Source organism: Cornus florida, unplaced genomic scaffold (genome assembly GCF_030987335.1).
Source record: "Cornus florida cultivar Cherokee Brave unplaced genomic scaffold, ASM3098733v1 CherokeeBrave_3.0.0_Hap2_Chr06, whole genome shotgun sequence".
Taxonomy (NCBI): domain Eukaryota; kingdom Viridiplantae; phylum Streptophyta; class Magnoliopsida; order Cornales; family Cornaceae; genus Cornus; species Cornus florida.
Genome location: NW_026775576.1, coordinates 30,395,340 through 30,416,978, shown reverse-complemented (window position 1 = coordinate 30,416,978; position 21,639 = coordinate 30,395,340). Strand labels below are relative to the sequence as shown.

General features: G+C 35.4%; 1 long non-coding RNA gene across 1 annotated transcript in view; it reads left to right on the top strand.

Moving 5' to 3' along the window:
* Nucleotides 1-5,319: 5,319 nt before the first annotated feature.
* Nucleotides 5,320-21,639, top strand: part of LOC132311265 (uncharacterized) — a 41,170-nt gene continuing 24,850 nt past the window's right edge. The window contains exon 1 of the long non-coding RNA XR_009482914.1: nucleotides 5,320-5,531. This is a non-coding gene — a long non-coding RNA (uncharacterized LOC132311265). The remainder of the gene's footprint in view (nucleotides 5,532-21,639) is intronic.

Here is a 21,639-nt window from a genome sequence, read left to right as displayed (position 1 = left end):
TTAAATGGCTTAAACAAGAACAACAAGGCTAAGTAGAAACGAATGAAACAAGGTTAACCTGTCTAGGCAACAAACCAAACAAACTCACAAGGCAGCTCTATTTCGGTCGACCGAAATGGAGCATCGTTCTACCAAAATGAGCCAGGAGAAAAGAAAAGAAATAGCTCCCAGTTCGGTCAACCGAAGTGACAAACCAGTCGACCGGTTTGGGGCTCGAGATAAAAAAAAAAAAAGAGTTTCGGTCGACCGATGTAGAGAACCGGTCGACCGAAATGGGCCTCAATAGTGAAAATGGCTACTGGAATTGGAGTGTTGCTGAACAATTGAAATCAAAAGAGAATCGGTCGACCGAACTGGCATTTCGGTCGACTAAAATGGCTCGAGAATGTGCATATGAACCTGTTATGCACCTAAATGGAAGAAAAGACTCTAAGTCTTATTAGAATCCCCATGGCATGTTCAATTTGCATTATAAGCTAATGTGTGACGATGTGAACATATACGCAAGTGTAATATTGCATTTTAAACATGCTACAATGGCCTATGGCCTTATTATATCACATTTACAAGATTTGACATGTCAAACCTCAAAAGTTGATAAAAACTACATTTTAAAACAAAATGTGGTACCAAATGAGTACAATTGCAAATATAAACATGCTTGGCCCTTGGCCTCATGTTATACGTGTTGAATACAATGAAAATAGTGTACTTATGTACATATTAGATAAATGGAATCAAAGAATACAAGTTTAATACATAAGGCTACAATAATGGCACTTCATGCTAACACTTACATGAAATGGAAACTTGAAGCTACAAGCCATCCCAATGAACGACTAGTATCATGAACCAAGTCTTCGTACCTGAAACAGCCCTCCAGTAACTTTGGGGTGAGTAAACAAGTTTACTCGTAGAGAATGAGCATGCATCGACTCGATTTCTTTCAGATTTTTAGACTTACATGATACAATTCAAAAGGGTCATGCCACCTAACGTCTACGTCAAGATGAGACTCAGGGAGCATCCTAAGCTACCATAGAATAAAAGCAACAAGAATCATGATATATCTACATATATGAAACAAGTCAAGATTGGGATAATCCAAAGAACACAATAAGAAGGATGCTTGAACATAGATTTACATGAATTGAATTATCAATACAGTTAAGCAAGGGTTGGAATAATCTACACAACACGACAAGAAGGTACTAGAAAACAAAGATCAAATTGTCAAGGCAATTTACATGATTGGAACATTCCAATTTAACAAGACAAGAAGTATACATGGATATAAGTTAATAAGAATTACATTATCAATGTAATTAACATGATTGGAGCATTCCAATTAACACGATAGGAGTAACACACGAAATCAAGAACAAGGCATAATATCTATGCAATTAAACAAGGATGGAACATTCCATGAAACGCGAAAAGAGTTATACATGAAATCAAGAACAAGGCATAATATCTATGCAAGTAAACAAGATTGGAGAATTTCACATACACGACAAGTTTAAATCTTCAAGGAATAGCAACTTGAAATTTAAAGAGTGAAATCAACCAATGTGGAAAACTCGGATATCGCCCGAATTAAAACCGTACTCTTGAGATCACTTTAGGGCTACTAACCCATGGGTACCTTTCCCCTAGTGCACACTATAGTGTAAGAGGACATTCCCCCGTACTAGAACCAAGTCCTAGCCATGTCAATTTTTGATTGATATCCCAAGTCCCAAAATCAACAAGTTGTGCAAACCAAGATAGTATCAAAATACTAGAAATGCATTAACCACGTCTCATGCACAACCAAGATTTTGGAACACACAAGTCATGCCCTAAGTTCATCAACTATCATGGCATGTGAAATGTCAAGAAATCATAGTGTGCATCTATATAGATTACAACCAAGATATATATAGCACATGGAATCCATTGATGTAAATATATCACAAGTATAAGATTAATGATTTAATTAAATACTAAACAACACATGTGTAATTAAATCATGCCAAGACAAATATGCATGTTCATTAAGTATATTAATGAAACCTAGATACAAGGAGTCACGATGCTTGATAAAAAGAAGAAGGTACATGAAATACAAGTTCGATTCATAAGTTAACACGAGTTCAATATCAAAGCATGATTAACGCGATGGAAGCATATAAGGAAATTTAATCTACTTAAGGGATTAAATTGTGAAGATTACAAGACAAGTCAAGGATTATGTCAAGGACAAGTCTAATGTCAAGTTACAAGTTCATTACATACAAATATACAGCCTTGTGAATTAAGTCCCATATAAAGGAAATAATAGAATATAAGTTTCAAAACCTATCCGGTTATTCTCAAATTGATACACGTGAAGGAACTTGTCATGGTAAGCATGAATACTAAGTTAGAAACTTAATCAAGACCAATGAGCTAATGAATGGATTTTAATTAATCCTTTTAATTAAAATCTCTAGGTTTTGAAATTTATCTAAATGATCTCAATTTAATATATGATATACAACATGTCAAGACTTGATTCAAAAACATGATACAAGTGAATTCTAAGCAAGACACGCCTATGAGTATTAAACTTTAATACTAGAAAAATAATAAATGAGAAGTTTCAAAACTTAATCAAATATTCTAGATTTAATATATATGAAACTATATGACATGCATATGAAGAATATCAAGTCGGAATTCCAATGGAGTGAATATTACACTCGGAATAAATTAATTAATCAAATATTCTCTAAATTTTAAAACACCTCCGATTAGTCTTAAATTCACCTATGTTAAAGAGCATGTTAGGGCCTAATATAATATGCTAACACACATTGATTTCAAGCTAGTTAATGCTACATGAATTAATCTTTCACTTAAGATAAATATTAAATAAAAATTTCATTACTTATTCAAAAGCTCTCAACTTAATATATGTCAATGATCATGTCAAGGGGTAAGATCCTATCATGCCACATGTTTAAAACAAACTATGGACAACCGGGAAAATCAAATCTCATTCAAGAAAATTAAATAATAAAATCTCTAAATTTTATATTTAAGCATGTAAACAAGTAGTATAAGCATCAATATCATACTATATAACAAGAATATAAATTATAAAACCTCCTATCTCAATTTGAGATGAAAATCTCAAAAGCCCACCGAAATAAAAGTGCTCCGAATCCGACGATACCGAAGGGTTTTGTCGGGGACAACACGATGAACAAGAATCCGAAGGAAGCCCCATGAAAATCATAACTTGACTTCAAACCCAAATTCAAGAAATGGTCAGAAATGGATTCTAATAAGGGGGAAAGGTAGAGTTCGTCGAGGGGAACAATAAATGTGAAGGCCGAAGACTTTTCACTTAGGAAATCAAGTGGAGGAGAAGAAGAAAAGGTAGCAGCCCAAGGAGCTCCCATGGCTGCCAGCCAAGAGGGGGAGGAAGATGATCAAAATCTAACTTTTCTTCTTTAAGTCCCTTATTTATAGAAAATCTCAAAAAGTGCCCCGAAAGGGCCCCGCGGGGTCTGAAAAAGTGGATTTTGAGCAAACGTGCTCAAATGGAAAAATTCCGTGAACAAAAAAGACTCAAATAAGAAAATATGAATAACGGAAGAAACGGCGTAAAAAACTGAGTCCTGAGCAGAGAGATATGCTCCAAACAAGTTTGTTGACAACCGTGGCTAGAAACTCTGAAACTGGAGAAAAACAACCAGAACGGAATTCTAAGAGTACACAGCTTGACGAAATGTGAAAATGAATCCCGTACGAGGATCCAGGCTCGAGACGAGGTATTTTTGTAATAACTTTCGTTAATTGCATAATGACCCCTCCAAAAAGGGTTAACTGCACTAATGCCCCAAACTAAAAATATCTTCCTAAAATATTTTCTTAAAAACCCCTAAAATAAAATATCTTCAAAAGATATTTACGACAAACACCCCAAGAAAAGAAAAAGATTCCAAAGAACTGTGCATCCATACCCCTTTGGACACCGGGAGCAACCAGAGTACTTTCTTGCAAAAGTAAAGATACGTATTTCGAGGAAACCACTAAAAATGAAGACACGTGAAGTCAAAAACCAACTCCGAGCATGAAAAGTGAGGTTGTGCCAAAAACTGACAAACGGGGAAAAGACAGAATAGGGAAAAAGATGAAATAGGGAAAAGGAGAAAAAGTTAATAGTGTCCGAAAAGTGAAAATGTAGAAATGACTCAGTCCTCAAAGGAAGTTGTCAATCCGCACGAAAGAGTCTCAGAAACCAATTCCAAGCACTCAAGACAACACTATATGACAAGAAACAAAACTCAGAAAAGAAAATTAAACGAAAAAAAAATTTAACCGTAAAATTTCAGGAAAAGGAAAGGGAGGAAAATGACCGGGTCATTACAAGATCTGATCCGAAGCCATCTCACCGATCAATCAGTCCGGTGGCTGTGGCTAAGGCAGGATAAATTCAGGAAGATCCCAATCGAGCTGCACTCTTCTAGCTTGTGTATATATCTTTTTATTTTTTTTGACAAAAAACTGAATCCGGCGTCCTATGCGTGTCGCCGGCGTGTCCTTCGCCGTGTCTAGCATGAAAAATATGATAAAAAAATAGGACACCTTTACAGAGGCGTCGGACACGTGTCGGAGCCTCCGACACGCGTGTTCGTGTCGGACACGTGTTCGACACCGGTATGATGACCCAATCCCACGTGTCGGTGCTTCATAGCTTTCAATTCTAAGTTTGAGCTTTTCATTTATGATGGATGACAATATTATGATAGAATATAAGTTAATTTCTTAAATAAAATTCTTAATGTTCCTCTAAAACTAGTAACGAAGGTGACTGTGATTAAATTTGCTGAGAAGTTTGTGTCAATGGAGAAGGTGGAGGTTCATGAGGTGGATAATTTAGGATAATGGTATTTACGTATTCGAGCTGTGGTGGGTGTGACAATGCCTTTGCGGAGAGGAGTTCATATCAAGGTTATCAAAATCGCGATCCAGAATCGTAGAATCGTACGATTCTAGGATTTTGGTCACCCAAAACGAGTTAACTTGCAAATAAATCATCATATAGTACAGAATAGCAGCAGAATCGATCAAAATCGTAGCAGAATCGTGAAATCGTACTATTCTATGACTCTGATACAATTCTGCAATTTGGCTTTGCTGGGCTTGTTTTTAGGTTTGAGTTTACTTTATTTACAATTGGGCTTTTGAAATAAGAAAGGCCCAGCCCAAAAAACCATTAAATATTCGATAAAATAGAGAGAAGGCCCAATTTAGGGCAAAATCTCTTGTTTTTTTCCTCTGCCAGCCCCAATTTAGTCGATAAAACCAAATCCCACTTCGCTCTTCCGCGATCTCACTTTGCTTTACCGCGATCTCACTTCACTTTGGCAAAGATATTTTAGACTTCGTTCGACAGTTGACATTTCAACAACTTCTGGACTTCGTTCGCGGTCTGACATTTCAAGTCTTCAACAAATTCGAAGTCCTCACTCCTCAGTTCTCAGACTCAGATCGCAAAGGTGTGGTTTTTTTTTTTTTTTTTTTTTTTTTCCTGCTTCTCTTCTGTTGAATCTGTTCTGCTTCTGTAGTATTTTTTTTTTTTTTTTGTCCTTCTTCTATAGTTTTATTATGCAAAAATTGCTCTGTAACGAAACAGAGCAATTTTTTTTGTGTTCTTCTTCTGCTTCTGCCTCGTTAGTTCATCCTTACTTCTACTTCTGTAACGAAACAAAGCAATCTTTTTGATATTTTCTGTTGGTTGGTTGGTTGTAATATTTTCTGTTGGTTGGTTAAATATTTTGAATAATTTCTGGCTTTCCTAACCAAGGAAGAAAATAAAATAGAAAGAAGAAGATTAAAGTATTAAACAAGCCATCCATTGGTACCCTGTCACTAGGTTTTTTTGCTCTACTTCTGTTCTTTTTACATTCTAATTTTCCAGACATGTGTTCTGTTAATCTGTTCTTTTTTGTGTTTTGGCCTTATTCTTACTATATTTTAAAGATATTAATTGCTTAAGAAGTTAGTTTGAACTCTTATTTTACTAGTTGATAGAATCTTATGATTCTTGATCTGATTTTACGATTCTGATTCTACGGAACCCAAAACGATTCAAGGTAGAATCCCGAATTTAACAACCTTGGTTCATATTGTGCATGAAGGTCAGAGAAAGTGGGTCTCTTTTCATCATGAACGTTTACCATCTGTGTTTTTGTTTTGGTCGGGTTGATCGTGAAGTTAAAAGATGTGTATACCCCTGATTTTTTGAAATTTATTTAATTATTTTAATTATATTTTTATTTAATTATGTGACTATTTGATTAAATGCTTTTATATTTAATTGGATGTTTAATTGATTAATTGTTTTATTAAATTATTTTATTTGAATTAATTAAATTAATTTATGTTGGCTAATTGTATGTGTATTTTTATTTGCTTCCATGTGACGTGTTTGTGTAATTGAATTATTTTAAATGTTTAATTATGTTAGTTAAATGGTCTTTATTTTATTTTGTTTTTATTTTAAGGATTTGCGTCATAACCCATAGACCATCTAGATGGGTCTTGGACTATTTGAGTGTGATCTTAAATGGGTTGGATATATATATATATAATGAGGTGTATATATATTTATATTATTTTCATTAAAAATAACATTTTATTAAATTAGTTACCTAGTTTGTGAATTGTCAAGCGTAGGTAATGTATTTTACCTATCTATATACATAGAGAGTAGATTTAGAAAGAGAAAAAGAGAAAACTAGAAAGAGAAAGAGATAGAGGGAAGAAGAAGAAGAAGGATCATTAGAGAAGAAGAACAAGGAAGTAGGATTTTAGCTTTCGATCCGAAAGTTTAAGGCAAGTTCTCTATTCTACACTTTTACCTTAGATCTGTGATCTATATGTCTCTAGTATAACTTTAGGTATGTTTAAAAATTATTAAAATTGGAATCCATATTTAAATTGATCTAGAACATAGGTTTTTATGAGTTTATGTTCATTATTGTTCTTTATGTTCATTATTGTTCTTGTTGTATGAATTGATAAATTCATAGTTTAGATCTAACTTTTAATGGATTTCTACATGTTATAATGATGAATTTTCGTGCTTGTGTATTGATGGGCCTTAGTAACATACTTTAGGACCCTTAACAATAGAGAATAGGGCTTAAAGAGGAGTTTCTCGAGCTATTTCACGAAACAATGCTCAAGCACCCTTGAAAGGTGCTCGAGCACCCCTTTCTGGGAAACAGTGTCCGAGCACCCTCTGGAGAATTTTTATTAAAGTGTTTAAATTGACCCCAAATTGATCATGTAAGGTCTCGAACACTAAATAGGGACTTAGATATGAGGATTTGTAAATTCAAATAGGCATGAACACAATGATGCATGTGATTTAAATTTATTAATAAAGAATTTAAGATTTTAATCTTTTAATTATTTTTTAACCATTAAGATTAAATGTTTAACATGAAATGTATTTGGAAAATGGTTACTTGGCTGTAAAATAAAATACCAGCTTACTTAAGATTCAGTTTATGTGAGATACATGATGTAGGAAGCTTAAAAAAATTATAAGTCATTCTTATGATTTGATAATGTGATATTATGATATGTGCTGTTATGATATGATATGATTATAATCACTTGTATATCTGTATTTTATAATATTGAAGTATGATATATATATGTTTGGATTTGTTTGAGGACCAATGTCGGGATTTGGTTCTATATATGCACCATTATCAGGATATGGGGGCATTCTGTGGATGAGATGACTAATAAGTTTAGACTCATTCTATGTCAGACCATTGTCAGGATATGGATGACATGCCATTGTTGGGACATGGCTATTATTTATTTTTATCACTTCCAGTCCGTTGTCAGGATATGGGCGTGGTTGTTATCTGTTAACCATTGTCAGGATATGGTTTATTATATCTATAATAATATTGTGTCTACTAGGATTAGGATTAGTGGTTAGGATGTAGGCGTATATTGCCAAATAAGATGGGTAGCTGAATTAGGGATGTGTGTGCCCTGGTAGAAGGACGACTCGTAATCACCTTTGTGTGCGATTTGCATGAGATTCCCACTACATAGTTGAGATTGCCTTAATACAGTGAGAGTCTTTAGTGTGTATATTTATATACTTATCGACTATTTAGCTATTACATGAGTTAACTATTAATGTGTAGTTTTCTCCGGTCTCTGTTTGGGCTGTCGTAGAAAAGACTTGTTGTGGGTTTTGACCCACCATTGTTATATTTTTCAGGTCCTCGTTAGTAGTAGGATTAGAAGTTGTTTGTACAGATCAAAGACTTGGCATCATCACTCTTCTGGTGTCATCGACGTAGGATTCTATCTTCTTATTAGTTATTTCAATTTTTAGACATTTATTATTTTCAGTTACGGGATTTGATTAGGGGTCTATGTCTGAGGATTCCTGAGTTGTATTTCTTATGGAGATTTATTCTATAGAGATTTTTTTATCTATCTTTAAGAATTAATATATTTTATTTAATGGAGATGATTTATTTATTAGTTTTCCATTCAGCAATATCGTTTCTTTGTTATTTATTCATTTTGTATTTTGTGTTCAATTTAAATATTAATTGTTTGGTATTCCCCTCGGTCTCTTGCGTGGACCTGATTAACCCGTGTTTCGAAATCGAGGGGTATCACAGTTGATATCAGAGCACTCTACGTTCAAATGTCTCTAGGGTTCTTTTGTTATAAGACTTCCACATTGTGTACTTTTTTATTTAGAACGTAAGTTAAGGATTCATTGTATTCCTTTACGGTTCGTTATAATCATATTGACGTCTATCTTACAAAGCCTTTAACCAAGGATAATCTAGTGATTTTGATGATTATAAACTAGGGGTGCACAAAAGAACAGTGGAACCGTGAAAACCAAACCGGAACCGTGAGTTCGGTTCCGGTTCCGGTTCTTAATTTCGGAACCGTGGATGTACGGTTCCGGTTCTAGCCTGTGGGAACCAATAAGAACTAGAACCGTATATGTGTATATATATACGGTTCCGGTTCTAGCCTGTGGGAACCAATAAGAACTAGAACCGTATATGTGTGTGTATATATATATATATATATATATATATATATATATATATATAATTAGTTACCTTATGAGGCCTACAAGCAGCCACGTGGGTAATGACTAATCCACAAAACAAAACACAAATCCTAATCCTCAATTCACGTGGGAAAATTTGAAAACTCATCTAACCATCTAACCTAGAGTCTGATCTGTGATCTCTGCATCTCAAGCTGCCTCCTCATCACCCAATCCCCATCTTAAGCTAACCCTTTCTTCTTTAATCCCAATCCCAATCCTTAATTCACAAGTTGAATCTTATCTATCCCTAACCAATCTATCATTCTCTGGAATTCCCACATGGGTTCCTTCCAAAACCTCTCCGAGTGGTTGAGATTAGGCTTCGGCGACGGAGCTGTTCCGACGATTCCTGTGCGGAGCTAACCCTCGCCTCTCCAGTTGCCGAATCTTAAGCTTCCTCGAATCCTCATCACCCTCGGTAGTCAGCGCCTTGCCTCCTCCATCTTCAGATTTTCTCAACTGTAAACTACAAAATCTACAAGAATCAGAAGTTCAAAACCCATATATTTCAGATCTATATGTAAGAATCAAAAGTTCAAAACCCATATCGGCATATCATTTCAGATTGTTTAAAAAATTAAACCCATATCTTTCAGTTTCCATCGCCCGCTGTTCCAGTTCGGGTTCGCAAGCTTTAGTCGCTCTCTCTCAACTCATGGTTAACGATTCTCATGGAACCAAACCGGAATCGAACCGGTTCCATGTTTCGGTTCCAGTTCGGTTCTAATCTATACGGTTTCGGTTCTGGTTCCGTTTTTTAGGAGCCATTGTGAACTGTTCCGATTCCGGTTCCGACCAGAACCATAAGGAACCGAACCGTGTGCACCCCTATTATAAACCATTAATGGTGTTTATGGACTAAAGTTTACATTGAGTATTATAGATGATTCATATTCAAAGAATGACTTCAATGAAGTAATAAAGATCACATCAATGGAAAAGAATGGATACAAAGAAGTATGAAGTTGCAAGGAACCAAATGCAAGTCCATCCAAGGAGAGCTTGGACTACAACTAGCAAATAAGCAACTCAAAGAAAGGAAGAAAGCAAGAATACCTCAAAGCCTAAATGATCATGGACAAAGCTCGAAGAAGGGTAGATAGCTTGGTGAGTGTTTAGGATTCAATGTCAAAGTATTTATGAATCCATTTGAAGCTCATCTATATAGGATCATGCATATCATATCATCATTTATATGTTCCTATATCCATTAGCAGTAGACTATGAACTTCTTCATATATATATATATATATATATATATATATATTTGAGATATGAAGTCATTGCTAAGGAATGAGTTAGTTTAAGTTTGTATAAGTTTTGAAAAAACTCATCACTTGAGCTAGAAATGCTAAAACCATGCACATCAATCACATGATTCATATTAGTCACTAGAATGTAAAGATTAAGGCATATGAAGCCTTTGTTACCATGACTTAGTAACGGACATTTGGACCCTTAAATGTGCCTCATGAAAAACTATATTTTTGATTAAGTGTGAAAAATGAATTTTTGTAATAATGATTATTTCAAAATAATTTTTTCCGGTAATTACTCATTATACTTTAGTTAACCAAATTTGATTTTTTGAGAATTTTTCATCAATTCTACATTGGCCTATAAGGAGGATCAAGTTTTACCAAAACTGTCGGGAACCCCAATTTGTACTAAAACTGAATTTTTACATTTTGATTTAGTTGTATTTTAATTTTCTTGTATTTTTTATTGAATCCAAATAAGGAGTATATAATGACCCGGTCATTTTTTTCCTTTCCTCTTTCCTCAAATTTTGCAGATAAATTTTTTCCGTTATATTTTCTATTCTGTGTTTGGTTTTTCATCACTTAGTATTGTCTCGAGTGTTCGGAAATGGTTTCTGAGACTTTTTTCTTTGGATTGACAACTTCCTTTAAGGACCGAGTCATTTCCACATTTTTCGTTTTTCGACACTATTCACTTTTTCGTCCTTTTCCATATTTTGTCTTTTTCTCAGTTTCTATTTTTCCTTACATATCTTCACTTTTTGTGCACGGATTTGATTCCGGCTTTGCATACATCTATGATATTTAATTTCTGTGATATCTACATTTTTACTTTTGTAGAAAAGCATGCTAAGTGCTTACTTTTCTTGTAAAGGGTATGGATGCATAACTTTTTTTTTTGTAATAATCTTAACTTGTGGGGTTTTAGTGTAATTAATTAAAGTAATTATTTTTCTTCTTAAGGGCCATTTTGTAATTTAATTTAGAAGATATTTTGAAAAAGGACCTTTTTTGTAATTTTTGAAAAGTATGACAAGTGTCACACTCCTATGGAACCACTTGTTGACATTTTGGTGGAACCACTTGGAAGCTTAATCTTGTAACACATGGAGGGTGTGGATTCAACCACTTGTTGGCCTAGGATTGGACCACTTGTTGGCTTGGATTGTTGACAAGTGTAGGCTTAGGATTAAGCCTAGGAAGGAGCCTTAGATTAATGACAAGTGTAAGGTTCATTTTAAGTCTTGCACTATGTGTGTGTGAAGACCATGGTGTAGACTCACATAGTGAGTGGAGGAATGCTAAATCCTCCACTCACCACATTTTCATTCATTTTCCTCACCACTTTGTTCTCAAACCTTAGCCTAGCCTCCATGGAAAGAAAAGCTTGACTCAAGGCTTTGAATTCATTTTTGGCCTCCTTCCACTCACCCAAGACCCTTAAGCTTGGAATACTTTTGTTTCCTCTCATCCCCCTCTACATAACTCTTGAAGGGTTTGCCATTTTGTGTTGATTTGCCTTGGATTTAAGAGGAACAATCCTCTTATGAGGTAGGGGGTGTTCTAGTTTATGTTTTTGATGTTTTATAAGCTTTATGACTTGGTATAAATGAAATACATGTCTTAAATCTAAATTTTTAAGTTAATACTTAAGGGTACCTTGCATGAAGTTAAGCTAAGATATGATTTTTGGAAAGGCCATGACTTGATTCATAACATATATTAACTTGAAGTCATTTTGGGTTGTTTTGAAATCTAGTGGAATTTATAAATTAATGTAATTAATTTTTATTCATATGTTTCCATGATTTAAATTAGGTTTTGAAGGAATATATGTAATGATCATGATAAGTTCTTCAACATATATTAAATTAAGAATGTTTGGATGAGAAATGAAAATCTAGAGAAATTTATAAATTAATTTAATTAATTTGTATTCATATGTTTTCATGATTTAAATTAGGGTTTGAAGGAATATATGTAATGATCATGATGAGTTCTTCAACATATATTAAATTGAGTATATTTGGATGAGAAATGAAAATCTAGATGAATTTATAAATTAATTTAATTAATTTGTATTCATATGTTTCCATGATTTAAATTAGGTTTAGAAAGAATATATGTAATGATTATGATAAGTTTTTCAACATATATTAAATTGAGTATGTTTGGATGAGAAATGAAAATATAGAGGAATTAGGTATTTTGTGTAATTAATTTCCATTATTGTTGTATTAATGAGTTGAGTATGTATTTTGTGATGATGACCCATTTAAACTATGATTTTAGACTTGTATCCCAATTGTGAGATTATGTTCTTAATATGGGTTAATATTGCTCTAGAATGTAACAAGTTGTATAATGATGATCCAATATTCTTCATACCATTATAGTTGTGAACATAGGGCATGTATTGTGTTTCCAAAATTGGTTTATGCATGGTAGATGGTTTTACATTTTGTATAAATGTTTATGCTTATAAATATACGTTGTTTCACAAATTGTTAATTTTGGAAACTTGGGATGTCGTTGTTATGACTAAGGCTAGGGCTTGGTTCTAGTACGGGGGATTGTCCCCCTACAAGTCTAATGTGCACATAGGGAGGTTACCCATGGGCTAGTAACCCTAAAGTAACTATGGTGTCGGTCTGATCCGACATGATGTCCAAGTATCCACTTTGGTTTGATTTCGCATTTTAAATTCCAAGTTGATAACTTTGTGAGTTTGCATCTTATTGCGTTATGTTGGAAGTTCCAATATAGGTTAAACATTATGAATTGTTTTACATCAAATTGCAAAGTTGTGTAAAGATAAATTTATGCATGCTCATTCCCTACGAGTAAACTTGTTTACTCACCCCAAAGTTACTAGGTGTTTTTCAGGTAAAGAAGCATTATTGTGGGATACACATCACTCTTAGGATTGCTTGACTACTTGGAGTATTTTTGTTATATTAGAATATGCACTTGTTAGCATATCATGCTCCATTTTGGTTCATTTTGACAAAACATATATTTGTTGTTCAAACCATGTAATGTGCACTTAAGTGCACCTTTCGATACTCCTTAGATGTGTATGTAATGAGGCCAATGGCCAAAGATACTTATGTGATATGTATGCTAATTTTTAACTTCATTGTTGCTTTTGGAAGTTAGGAGATTTCATGCATTGAAGGGTCATATTTTGCATACAACATGCCATGAGGCCGTAAGCCATTGTAGTACGTCTACTTTATCATATTATGTATGCTTGCATATTCACTTTGGCACACAACACCATTCTTGATGAAAAAGCAAAACTTAAAGTTGCATTTTCTTGAGTTTTTACCCTTTTCTGATTTAGGGGCAATTCGGGTATTTCAAAATGTGTTTTTTTTTTTTTTTTTTTTTTTTTTTTTTTTTCGTCCGCGTTGCTGGGTAGAAAACTTGATTTCCGCGGGGGGGGGGGGGGGGGGGTTTCATCTTTGTGTTTTTCCAGAAAATGTCGTCTTGGTCTTGGAAATTTCGCGCAAAGTTTATTTTTCTGGTTTGTGCCATTTTCTTTAAAACTTGAGATTTTAGTACTTGTTAATATTCATCGACTTTTTTTGAAAAACGTGTCAACCAATCTGAAACTTGCCGGGGTCTTGTGGTTTTATTTTAAGATTGAATTTTCAATTTAGGCAATTTAAAAACTTCCCGAAGCCCTATTTCCTTTCCTTGGGCAGCAACTCGGAAAGATTTTTACCCTCTTGACCTGATTTTCTTAGGGGCATTCTGGGCATTTCATAATGCATTTTTTTTTTTTGTTTCCGTTTGCCTAGCTGGGTAGAAAACTTGATTTTAGGGGGAGGGTTTTTTCTTTGAGTTTTTCCAAAAAAGTTCGTTTAGATGCCCGTTTTTACTCTCAGTTGCAGCAGTAGTGGGTCGACAGCACTGTAGCTGTCGTGACCCTCGTCGGGCCGCCGCGACATCATTTTTTGTTTTTGACTTTTCCCCCTCGTCCGGATTCCAAATCAAGTGAATTTTTTTTTGACCTTGATTAATTTTTCGTCATCTATTCAACGGTGTACTCAGTTACACCCGGGTATTCCTGGATAATTACCAGTTTACCTTTTTAGCCTTAAGTGCTCGTTTTTCTTTGTCTTACCGTTTCTCCTTCATCCGGACTCTGAATCATGCGATTTTTGAGTCCATTTTAATTAGTTTTTCATTGTCTTTCTAGTGGTGTACTCGATGACACCTGAATCCATACTTTTAGAAATGACTATTTTGCCCTTGGGGGCTTAATTGTTAATTTTATGATTTTTTACTTCCGCGTCAGTTCTCATTGGGTTCCACAACCTCATGGAAGGTCATCAAAGTGTCTTAGAGGTGTGTTGTGCCTTGGGAGACCGTTGTCTTGTTTCTTGTTTCCGCATCTGAATCCGTTATCGGATCAACCTTCGGTTCATCATAGGACGCACTGGCTTGAAAACCAGGGCCGTCACAGGTGGTATCAGAGCTCCTAGGTTTGAATACCTTGGACGACGGGTTTTGGGTGCATATCACATTTTTGTTGCTTTGTTTTACGTGTTTATATGCTTCATGATAACATATTTTAGTTTGATAACATGTTTATGTGCTTACGTGTTACATGTGGTATGTCGTTTATTTAGTATGATTGAATTCCATTGTAAAGAGCATGATATATAATGTATGCTAGGTTAGATTTGTATATGTATAACTGTTTTGCATATTTGGCATGACACGGGATTGGTCATTGATGCACGAGTTGAGATTAATGGTGATTGTAGTCACAGTTTTATTGTAGTTTAGGTCGTTATTGATCTAGCATTGGTTTTGAGGTAAGTGGAGAGACCCCTTTTGTTTAGGCTCTCGTGAGTTGAGTCATTGAGCGTAGCCGTAGGGCTGGCTTTGTTGGTTTTGGGCTATGATGAGGTTATGGACCTCTTAGGATCCTTGGTTGTTTTGGTAGGTTCCTCTGAGATTGCAATTTTTGTGGGCGGGTACGTTTATGGGCGGGTGTATGGCACTGTCATGCTACCGTACTGGCTAGTTATGAGTGCAGTTCGGATGGAATCGGCGTTAGTTTTTGTTCCGATAGGCGTAGTCCTTTTGGTCGGTGATTGATGATCATTTTAGGAACGATTCTTAAGATTGATTTGGTTGTTCATGGTATGGCTATGGTTGCCATTTTCTTTGAGTTCTCCTTGCATGATGACGCTTTTGTGGTCGAGTCGATTGATCGATGTTTTGGTTGGTGAGAGCATTGTATTATTAGTGTCATTCATAGTGTCACCTTTAGATTTGGAGATGGATTGTTAGAGTCTTACCATTGTGGTGAGGGCTTACGTTTGTTTTGAGACAAGTTGTTGTCACATTGGTTTTTGGAGTCAATTTATGGCTAGGACTTGCCTTCCTTTTTCCTAGACACTTTAGGATATGGTGTCTATGAAATTTATTGTTGCATCATTCTATCTTTTGCAGTTTTGTTTATTACTATGTTAGTAATATGATTTATGTTATTGCGATGCATGAGTAGGTGGAGGTCTATCCACATTTATCTTCTTGTTGTGTGACATTAGCATGCCTTACATATATGCTTAGAGATGTCATGTTGTTACTGTGCTTTAATTACATGATTTTGTGTTTACGTGGAGACGTGCCGCATGTACCCTTGATTTTATCTATGTGAGTAGATTTACTTATTTGGTAGTTGCATTCCTTGTCAGATGCATGACTTCCATGTTTGGTTTTCCCTTTTTGTTTCCCTCGGTCGCACGTAGTTGTATGCCGGTTTCTGTAATGGTTTCGTTGTGAGATTCCTGGTAAATGAGTTTTCGCATTTGTTTTGTCTTGAGCTGTCTACATCCCTAAGGTGGGAAGAATGCTCCATTTTCGTGTTCGTCGTGTTGACACTTATGGGAGAATAGGGTTTCTCCTCTTTTTCGTGGTTCGTGTTTGGGACTTCACAAGGAGCGAGTCTCTTCTCTTCTTCGCCTTGTGCATGGTTTTGTGGTTGGTTGGTCCATGGGGATCACCGTTGTTGTCTTGAGTCCTTGGTAAGGATTTGGTGGATTTTGGTCAACTTACTCCCATGTAGGGGGTGAAGGCTTTGACCTTGTTGTCTTTTGTTTCAGAGATGGAGTCATGGTGTTGTCCTTCTTAGGACTGGTGGTTCCTTTCCTTCGTGTGTTCCCATGGGGAGTTTTTGCCGTGGTTGTTGACGAAGTTGTGGGGCTCAGAGTGAGTTGATTTGTGTGAGATCATTTTACGGGGACTTAGTGTCCATATCATTGAGGATTTGTTTGATTCATAAGGTGAGCTCGATGCTCTTTTGAGGATGTCTTTTGGAGACTTGCTTTAGTTTTTGGAAACCTGGATGTGATTGACTCTTAGGAGAAGTTTTGGGGGATTGTTGTTGGATATGGCTTGTTTATGGAGTTTTCTTGTCCTAGTTATGACTAGGCATAGTTTTAGGAATCGTAGTTCCAGTGACTGTTTATGGACTAAAATTAAGGAATTTTGATTTAGCTTAGTGATGCTAAGCACGGTTTTGAGAGACTTGTTTTGTGACTTTGGTTGTCAGGATTTTGATGTGTGTGCCACGTGGTGGACTTATTTTTCGAGGATTTCGTTATTCGTGATAGGGATTTTAATTCGATGTTTGATTTCAGTGTGGTTTCGTAGTTGATCAATTTTAGGGAGATATGTGGGACTTTCGATGAAATTTCCTGTAGTGAGGTTCATTTTGATTCCTGGTGGTGTTGATTTGTCTGTCAGGCTTTGGATTCTTAATTGATGTTGTTAGTTTTAAGACGTTGAAGTTGTTGGTTTTGTTGTATTGAGGATTGAGACCTAAAGCCAAAAGGTACCTGTAGCATAGTCATTACGGTTTTGAGAGTGGCCGGGATGTCGACGTCTTTGGACCATGTCTTAACTCTTACAGAATGCCGAGTTACCAGATTGCTTTTGGTAATGATGATTTACAACATTGATATCATTTGTATCGAGAGGTTTCATGGGTAGACCTAGTGGGGGCAGGTTATGAACTAGTGCCTTATACTATCATGCTACCGTATAAGTTGTGTGTTATGGGCGGGTGTTAGTTGCTGTCGATGCTACCTTACTGACGAGTAAGTGTGGGCGGGTGCTAGGTACTGTCATTGCTACCACACATTTAAGTACGTCGTGGGCGGGTTCTGGTTACTATTCGTATTGCCACATTATCTTTGTTATGTATCCTGATTTGATACGTGGTTATCTTAGAGTTCTTTTGTTGGTTATTTTTAGATTGGTATGATGGTTCATCAGGAGGAATGCTTACGGTTGTTGCTTTCTGTTTCTTTGTCTGACCTTGGGTTCTGTATGTGACCTTTGACTTGTCATGTGGCCGTGTGGTCACTTTTCTTTTGAGGGGTTGTCCTATCGTAAGCATGTGGGAGCGAATGACATTAGTTTGTGCGTTATCTTTCAGTTTTGGGATTGTTTTCGTAGCATGTTGTGTGGGATACTCGGAGATGTACTCTGTAGTTGTCCTGGTTTCGCCTTTTGTTATTGAGGCTGGATTTCGGGGACGAAATCCCTTTAAGGTGGGAAGGTTGTAATGACCCGGTCATTTTCTTCCTTTACTTTTTCATTAAATTTTGCGGATAAATTTTTTCCGTTATCTTTTCTATTCTGTGTTTGGTTTTTCATCACTTAGTGTTATCTCGAGTGCTCGGAAATAGTTTCTAAGACTCTTTCCTTTGGATTGACAACTTCCTTTAAGGACTGAGTCATTTCCATATTTTTCGTTTTTCGACACTATTAGTATTAAAGTTGTTTAAATAGTGGGACTGAACTTTAAAGACTTTGCTTAATTAAATTGATTACGTTATTTAATTATTAGGAATATATTAGATATGACATTGAACCTTTAATCTTCTATTTAATTAGTTTATAAATTATTGGAAAATTTATACGTTTATGAAACACTTGGACTAAATATTTTTTTAAGAAATTCACTATGTTCAGATTATGTGTACCTGTAACTGATCAATTGAAGAGGTGGATATATATATATATATATATATATATATATATATATATATATATATATATATATGTATATATATATATGTGTGTATATATTTATATATATATTTATCTATTTATTTGTTTGTGCATTTATACAATCTGTATTAGGAAGTTTAGATGAATGTTAAACTGAATATGCTTGGTGACTAAGATTACTGGGACGGAATTTCACAGCCAGAATTGGTATTATTTGTATTTCCAGTTGCATGCCTCATTATTGGTTACAGTACTGGATGAATAAGTGATAGTTATGATTTAAGGGTATGAGTATGATAATGAAATTTCATATTATATTATTATATCACAATTCACCATAATTAATGATTAATGGATGAGGTTGGATTAGTCAGAGGGGTAATCAGGGACTGACCCTATGACAACTTTTGGGTATGGTCAGGGACCTGCCTATTTGGGAGTGCACTACCCTTTTATTATGGCTATGGGTCTAATGAGCCCTTATTGAGTGGATGCGATTGGGGATCATCTAGGGAGTAGACGTACAATCCAGCCACATGTGTGTTTTTGGTAGTTAAGGACTATACGATTCACACCACTTTATTGGATGGGAGCCCGGGGCTCATGTGAGATATGTGGATTTATTAAAAGTAAACAATGGTTATTTATTGAGTTTATTTTTAACTGGGATATGCATATTTAATTAATGCACTTATTGAGTTGCTTATATATATGGAAATACAAGGTAAGGTTAGCTTGCTGAACAGTGATTGTGTTTAGCATTTCTTGCTGAGCTTATGAGCTCACCCCATTATCACATTTCAAGTACTCGTAGAGTAAGAACGTGATGGAGACACATGACGGGGACGGATTTTAGCTCGTTGCACATTTATTTATTTTTACTCGGTTTTCCTTTATTGTGATCATTGTAATAAAGTTGGGGTTTTGTGAGACTTTATTTAGTTGATTTAGTGGTTATGGATGTTTTTATTTTGTTAGAGGAAATTTCACCTCTATTCATTATTTGTATAAATTTGTCAGACTCTCATATTTATTAAATTGAATGATAGGATTCATCGTAGTTCTATTTATGATGAATGTATGTTGAGTATTGGTAGAAGTTATACTTTAGATTTTATATGCAGAATAAGTAGTTCTTGTGTTAAAATTTGGGGTGTGACAGTTTGGTTTCAGAGCCTAGGTTAAGAATTACCTGGCTAAATGAAGTGATAGTAAGAATAGGAGCATATACTTATACGAATTATTTGTTCTCTTACTATGCTCCTGTTTAAAGTATAAGTTACTTGTGAGACTTATCATTGACATTATTTACTGAAAATAGGATGTCAGGAACTGGAAGAGGCAGAGGACGACCTACTAGAGGCAGAGGTCAGGGAGGTGCCGGTCGTGGTGGTGTTGACCATGACAATGTTCTATTGGAGGATGCATCTTATACGCCGAATCCTATAATTGGATTTATCAGAGATATACGCAAATTGGGAGCTGTTGAATTTGTCAGACCTACCAATCCACTTGATGCCGAGAAGTGGGTTGAAGATATGGAAAAGTATCTTGAGATGATGGACTGCACTGAGGTGAAGTAAAGGAAGATTGGTACTTTTCTTTTATCTGTTGAGGCGCGCCAGTGGTGACAGTCAGAGACCAGGATGGTTGTGGACATTACAGCTATGACTTGGGATGATTTTAAAACTCGGTTCAATGACAAATACTTTCCACTATCAGTGAAGGAGAAGAAGGTAACTGAGTTCATGTAGCTGGAACTGAATAATGAGATGATAGTCAGTGAGTACGAAAGGAAGTTTACAGAGCTATCTCAATTCCCTCCTCACATTTTCTTGAATAAGTTACACAAGGTTAGAAAGTTTGAGTGAGGGTTGATCTCTCATGTCAAGAAGTTTGTGGTGGGTCATCGTTATGACACATATGTTAAAGTGGTGGAAAGTGCTATGGCGATAGAGGAGAAAAATAACATTGCTTTTCAGAAACAGAAGGAGCGTAAGGCGGAACAGAAAAGTAAGGGGGCTAGCAACTCTCAACAGAATCAGAGTAGCTCTCAATAGAATCAGAGGGGTTAGCGGCAGCAGACTCAGAGAAACTGGCAAGGTCAGTCTTGGCAGAGAGGCAGACAAGATTGGCGAGCAGGGAAACGTTAGAGAGTTGGTGAAGATGATCGATCCACAGCTTTAGTACCAGCCACGCCTCATGATACACAGCCACATCAGTTCATTGGGCATTGCTACAATTATCGTGAGAAAGGACATATGGCTCGTAATTGTCCTAAGCCTCCCAAGAATGATCAACATCAGAGAGGTCAGGCACCACAGCAGCACAGAGGTGTAAGGTTTAATGTAGTTGTTCTAGATGGGAGATAGGACCGTGCACCACCAGCAGTGGAAGGTACACTTACTATTTATGGCAGTATAGCTAGAGTACTATTTAATTCAGGTTCTTCATATTCTTTTATTGCACTATCATTTGTGGACACACTGGGATTAGAACCTGGACATATGAGTAATGCCCTATCTATTGCAACTCCACTTGGGAGCGCGACGACACTTGATAGAATATGTCGTGCTTGTTCTGTTACAATTAGGGAGTTGGAGTATCTTATTGATTTGATAGTATTACGTATGAGAGACTTTGATACTATATTGGGTGTGATACCGCCTGATTTCTAAACACGGGTTGATTAAGTTTGCGTACAAAACCAGGGGATATTAAAATAATTAAAGTATTTTAAACAAGCACAGAGTACAAAAATGAAATAAAAGAATAAATAATACACTGAAGAAAACTAATAAATAAAAATTTCAATTAAATCAAACAAATCATTTACAAATAAAATAAAAGTAAATAAATCCAATTAATAAATCCTTTAAAATATCAGGATATTACATTTTTCGCCCCTAACAAAAAGGAATTCTGTCCTCGGAATTCACAAATCCATGAAATGAAAATTTTGATTAATTACTAATTGTGATACCCCCTGATTTCAGAATATGGGTTGATCAAATCCGCGCACAAAATTAAGGGATATCAAAACAATTAAAGTATTTCAAACAAGCACAAAGTACAAAAATGAAATAAAAGAATAAATAATATGCTGAAGAAAACTAATAAATAAAAATTTCTATTAAATCAAACAAATCATTTACAAATAAAATAAAGGTAAATAAATCTAATTAA